The following is a 7061-nucleotide window of genomic DNA, read 5'->3' on the forward strand; positions in this document are numbered from 1 at the left end:
TAATTACTTGTGGCATTCTATACTCACGTGTCAATAGAAAATTCGAACTCCTTTTATTGTCGTTTTATTTTGTAAGTCCAAAGGGAAAACGATGTTGAAGCCTGGTACGCAGCTCGAGCTAAATTTTAGCTCCCCTACAAATTATCGAAAAATTTTAGCCGAGCTAAAATCTATCCCATTTAAATTATCGATAACTTGTATGGGAATTTTATCTCGGCTAAAAATAATCGATGCAGTCACTGTCAGTGTATGTAAAATCTCAGCTGGTGGTTGGGAATTAAGCCTGGTACGCAGTTCGCGCTAAATTTTAGCTCCCCTACAAATTATCGAAAAATTTTATCCGATAGGGAAGTTCGAACATTTGTCCTTGTCTTCTCTTTCTATTTACAGTTACCATTTTGACGTTTTAAACTCGGCGAAAATCAAAACAAACCAGCAAAAACAAACCAACAAAACAAAAAAGCAAAAAATACAGCATAGAAATATATTTTAAATTCCGTAATTTTTTCGATTTTTAGACATTAAATTAAGTTATAGTAGAACGTTACTACCAAAAAAACACTTGAAATCGATTTGTATGATTTTTTTTTACAAACAACAGTTCTTTAAAATTGCGCGCGTCCTTGAAAAATTTGGTTTGTTTTGATCTTCACCCAGTTTAGGAGATATTTTTTTCTATTTTCTTTTGTTCTTTTGATACTGACAGATGAGCGAAATTCCGAATCTAAAATGAGTCCCATACAAATTATCGATAACTTGTATGGGAATTTTATCTCGGCTAAAATTTAGCTCGATCAGCGTACCAGGCTTTAAGCCTGGTACGCAGCTCGCGCTAAATTTTAGCTCCCATACAAATTATCGAAACATTTTTTAGAGCTAAAATGGATCCCATACAAGTTATCGATAATTTGTAGGGGATAGATTTTAGCTCGGCTAAAATTTTTCGATAATTTGTATAGGAGCTAAAATTTAGCGTGAGCTGCGTACCAGGCTTATTACTTCAACGGCCACTTTTTGCAAAAATTGAAAATTTTCAAACTCATTTTGTGACCATTTTTCCGACTACAAAATTAAAAATGATGACACAAAAAGCTTATATTTTGGTTAAAAAAACAATTTTTGTAGTTTTTTCCAAAAACAAACAGCGCTAGAAAGAAATAAAACATTTTTACTCTTGTAAATTTCCCACTTTTTCACTTTTTAGGTCATTGTAGTTATTTCTTAACACAAATATTTAATAGGAAATTGATGGTGTATTGAATTTTAATAGCTACTGATTAAAATAAATAAAAATAACGGCGCAAAATTTTAAACGATTTAGTAAAATGCTAAAGCCTGGTACGCTGATCGCGCTAAATTTTAGCTCCCATACAAATTATCGAAAATTTTTAGCCGAGATAAAATAGATCCCATACAAGTTATCGATAACTTGTATGGGAATTTTATCTCGGCTAAAATTTAGCGCGAACAGCGTACCAGGCTTAAAGCCTGGTACGCTGCTCGCGCTAAATTTTAGCTCCCATACAAATTATCGAAAAATTTTATCCGATAGGGAAGTTCGAACATTTGTCCTTGTCTTCTCTTTCTATTTACAGTTACCATTTTGACGTTTTAAACTCGGCGAAAATCAAAACAAACCAGCAAAAACAAACCAACAAAACAAAAAAGCAAAAAATACAGCATAGAAATATATTTTAAATTCCGTAATTTTTTCGATTTTTAGACATTAAATTAAGTTATAGTAGAACGTTACTACCAAAAAAACACTTGAAATCGATTTGTATGATTTTTTTTTACAAACAACAGTTCTTTAAAATTGCGCGCGTCCTTGAAAAATTTGGTTTGTTTTGATCTTCACCCAGTTTAGGAGATATTTTTTTCTATTTTCTTTTGTTCTTTTGATACTGACAGATGAGCGAAATTCCGAATCTAAAATGAGTCCCATACAAATTATCGATAACTTGTATGGGAATTTTATCTCGGCTAAAATTTAGCTCGATCAGCGTACCAGGCTTTAAGCCTGGTACGCAGCTCGCGCTAAATTTTAGCTCTCATACAAATTATCGAAACATTTTTTAGAGCTAAAATGGATCCCATACAAGTTATCGATAATTTGTAGGGGATAGATTTTAGCTCGGCTAAAATTTTTCGATAATTTGTATAGGAGCTAAAATTTAGCGCGAGCTGCGTACCAGGCTTATTACTTCAACGGCCACTTTTTGCAAAAATTGAAAATTTTCAAACTCATTTTGTGACCATTTTTCCGACCACAAAATTAAAAATGATGACACAAAAAGCTTATATTTTGGTTTAAAAAACAATTTTTGTAGTTTTTTCCAAAAACAAATAGCGCTAGAAAGAAATAAAACATTTTTACTTTTTTTAAATTTCCCACTTTTTCACTTTTTAGGTCATTGTAGTTATTTCTTAACACAAATATTTAATAGGAAATTGATGGTGTATTGAATTTTAATAGCTACTGATTAAAATAAATAAAAATAACGGAGCAAAATTTTAAACGATTTAGTAAAATGCTAAAGCCTGGTACGCTGCTCGCGCTAAATTTTAGCTCCCATACAAATTATCGAAAATTTTTAGCCGAGATAAAATGGATCCCATACAAGTTATCGATAACTTGTATGGGAGCTAAAATTTAGCGCGAGCTGCATACCATAGGCTTTAAGTCAAAAAGAAAACTGATTTTTAACGCAGTAAATTACTTAAATGGCTTTAACTTTTTGCTAAATCGTTTAAAATTTTGCACCAGTAATTTTTTAAATTTTTTTTTATCTTGATGTTATTTTCAAATAAGGATTTTGTTTAGAATTGCCTAACTAGGGTCTGTAAGAATTACGTATCTTATACATTTAAATCAAACCCATCCAAGATACCAATCATTTAATATTACCACAAAGATCCACATGATTTCCATTGGGTGTATTGTTTATCATGTGCAAGCAAACAGCGTCATTTCTAAGCTTAGGGAACTTTCGGATGCTGAATCTCATGGAACTAAAACCAAGACAATCAGACTTCCCTGAAAAATGTTTTCTCTAAAAACTTTATTGTATAGGTGAGGTCTTATTTATAAAAGTAAGATTTGCTTTTAAAATATGACCCATTAGGTTTTTAAACCAAAATCTAAACTTCCTGCTTAATTTTTGTAAAAAGGATAAACCATCACAAAATGTTTACCAAATTTTCACTTTTTGCCCTATGTATTATCAATGCTTCTGTAAAAAAAAAAGAATTAATTAAAAACTGCCAAATCATCGCATCCGTTGACGAAACCTCAAGCGTACGAAAGATAATTTCGTGATACATTAAACGAGCACAGCGATTGGGATGCCGGCATACGTTAGAAAACAGAACGAAATTTATGGTAGAATCTACAACTGCATAGGCCAAAATATAATTGGTTGACAAATTTGACTTCGTCGACCCCTATGCGAGGATGGCCGAGCGGTCTAAGGCACCTGACTCAAGAAGCAATATTGCCTTCTAAAATATGGGAGCGTAAATGACGTGGGTTCGAATCCCGCTTTCGGCAAGAATTTTTTTTTTTATTTTTTTTTATACATTTTCAGAGTTTTATTAAAACGACGTGATTTAGTTTTAAAATCTAATTTTCTTTCCATATAATTCTAATTTGAGGAATTATTTTTTTCTTAAATCATTGGAGGTTGGTGCTGGTGCTTTGAACTCTATTGGAGAAATTTTATTTTGTTAATATATGCCCTAATGTATGTTTTCGTGATTTCAAACAGTTTGATTATTTTTTAAATAAGATATATTTAGATTTTCATTACTTTTTGAAGCCGTTAACAATTTGTTCGAAAGCTTCAAACCAAACGAATGACATTCCGTTCAGTTGAATACGAAGTCGTTTGCTGTACGTATGACATCATGCCAAATGAACAGATTTCGTTAACGAGTTACTCGTTAACGTATGCGACGATTTGACCCCAGGTTGTAATTGAAAAAATCTAAATCTAAAACAGGTATCATTTTTCCTTAGATGATATATTTTTTTTTTTTAAATTCTAAATCGGTCCTTTAAGTCTGCATCTCATACTTAAAACTTCACATGGCCAATTAAACTGTTTGAAAGGTGATAGGTGAACTATCTGATTCATTTTTTAATAATACAATTATATTCATTAAGGCTTTCCAATAAAAAAAAAGTTCCACATACGCCACAGTGAACATTTTCTCTTAGTTATTTGGGGCTATTATGATCTCGATGTCGTGATCAAAATCATACTCTTCCATAAATCTTGTTCACATTAGCGATGCGCCTGGGTGTTTTTCGGCGGGTTCATCTTAAGATGCGAGATAAGCCTTCCGGTTTCGACGTGTTTCATTTCAAGATAAAATGAATGTTGATGTTTTACGATCGTTTTAGAACTTTTTAAATGCTGGTTCTGTCTTTTGAATAATTATGTCAATCCAATTAAGCCGATCATTTTATAATTTTTGAGAGATTACGGCTTCTTCCGATCTTCGCATTTCAAACGACCCGCGACATGCGTGCCACTTCTATTAGAGTATTTATCGAGCTCTGATTTGTGCCCATGATTATGAAAGTGGACTAAGTTCACTTTTTGCATTGTTTAAAGAAAAACTTACATAACAATTTTATTATAGTCTAAGAGCCAGGAGCAGATTTCTTGCGTGAGAGGTAACCGATTCATATGAATGTCAGAGGTAGCGTGGGTCATGGTGATGACGAATACCTTAGTCTCACATACTCACTGATAACAAATATACCAATGGCAGACATTTTAAGTGGGGCCAAACCCCCGACAGACTGTCCCGAAAATGCGTTTTTTTTTTGGAGTTTTTAGACTTTGGGGTAACCACCTAAAATTAATCGCATACTGTAGCGGTGGCCCCCTGATAACAAAAACACTCATGGCAGACATTTTAAGTGGGGCCAAACCCCCGGCAGACGGTCTCGAAAATGCAGTTTTTCTGAAAATTGATTCATTTAGGGTAATCACTTGAAATGAGTCGCATCCTGTAGCGGTGGACTCTCTGATAACAAAAACACCCATGGCAGACATTTTGAGTGGGGCCAAACCCCCGGCAGACGGTCCCGAAAATGCAGTTTTTCTGAAAACTGATTTATTTAGGGTAACCCATAAACAAAAAATACCAAGACTGGAAACTCGGCGGTCAACTGACGTTTGCCTACAAGCTGCGCGGTGTGGTGAATGTCGTGAACCTATCGTTGTGTTCGTGTCCGATGTGTGGTGAATGTCGTGAATCTATAAATGTGTGCGTGTTAACGTCATTTATCAACGTGGTGGCTTTCACATATATTCACAGACAGCACTGTCCACAAAAGGGTTTTGGGGGGAAAGACGTACGAAATTTTCCAGTCTTGGTATTTTTTGTTTATGGGGTAACCACTTAAAACTAGTCGCATCCTGTAGCGGTGGACTCCCTGATGACAAAAATACCCATGGCAGATATTTTAAGTAGGGCCAAACCCCCGGCAGACGCTCCCGAAAATGCAGTTTTTCTGAAAATTTATTTATTTTACTTTTTCGCATAACTCGCATATTATTGGACCTAGCAGAAAAAAATTTATAGCAATCTTGAAGATAATTTAATTTCCTACAGAATATGTTAGATAAGTTTTTTCGATTAAACCTTCGGTTTAAGAGTGGTTTTTTTTAAGCAAGTCAAAGGGTGATTTTCTTATTTTCGTCATATCTCTTTTATTTGAGCTTTTTTAAAAATTAATTTGAAGTAAAAGTTTTAGATCTTTTTATTACCTTCATTTATTACATAAACGGTTTTTCGATTTGACAGACCGTTTTCGATCTGTAGGAAAAAAACTTCAAAAAAGTTTGCAATTTTTTATATAGCTTTTTCCTATATAAAAAATTGCAATATTTTGGCCCCTCCCCGCCTTAAACTATACGATTTTTTTCTTGCCTGAGTGCAACCTACACGCCTAGGTTTTTTGTTACATCTATTGCAAATTATCCTGTACTATGTAGAACCTTTTTTCTATATAAAAAATTGCAATCTTTTTGAAGTTTTTTTCCTACAGATCGAAAACGGTCTGACAAATCGAAAAACCGTATTTTTCAATTTTTGAATTAAACGAATTTTTTTGTTTAACCCAATTGCGCAAAGAGCGCATTGAGCAAAACTCCACAGTTGAATGTGTTAGTGCCATTTAAAATGCACGGGCAAACTACCACATACAGCCACTGTGGAGTTTTTTTTCTCTCATTGCAGCTTGTAGGGTCGAAGAGAACAACCCCCCAAAGTCGGTTCTCTAGGTATTCCTTCCTCTATGACGAGAATCACGCACACATGTTCACACTTAAGACGTCAAAGTAATGGAATGTTATTGTTTGTTCTTCATTTCTGAATATTGAGATTTTTTACTATTCCAAACTTTAAATTATGTATATTGAAATAAAGTAAAGAAAACAAAAAAAAACTACAACTTTTTATGGAATAAACAAATTAAACAAAATAAAACTTTCATCAGGCGTTCGCAAAATTTGGCGTTTCACAAATACAAAGAAAACCACACTTCAGAATCAAAAAGAAGTATCCAAGTTTGTTCTTTTGAAATTCCGGATCGGACAGTCCCGGACCGTTCTAAGAATTACCAAACGAAAACGCTATTAATTTAATCTCTTCTGCACATTCTAGGTTATCTTTAATTTAAAACATCTCGTGATTTCTTCGGCCCAGAACTACAGGGTTCTATGTGCACCGACCCCCTATTTTGAGTTATTCAACTTTTAAGTTTTTGATGCTCGGATTTTGTATTAAATGACTATTAATTTAAGTTTGAATGATGGCAAACGATAGATAAATTGATAAAAAATAATTAAACAATAATTAATTTGTTTATTTATGAAGAGGTTTTCTTTTAATTGCAATTTTAATTTTTTTCACAAAGTTCTATAAGCCACTTCAAGTAGTTAAAACTTCGGTAATGGTTCTATGTACCACATAGAACCATGTTATTGTTAAGTAAGCATATGCAGATTGCTTATAAAGCTATATAAAACTATTATAAAAGCAGC

Source organism: Episyrphus balteatus, chromosome 3 (assembly GCF_945859705.1).
Source record: "Episyrphus balteatus chromosome 3, idEpiBalt1.1, whole genome shotgun sequence".
Lineage (NCBI taxonomy): Eukaryota > Metazoa > Arthropoda > Insecta > Diptera > Syrphidae > Episyrphus > Episyrphus balteatus.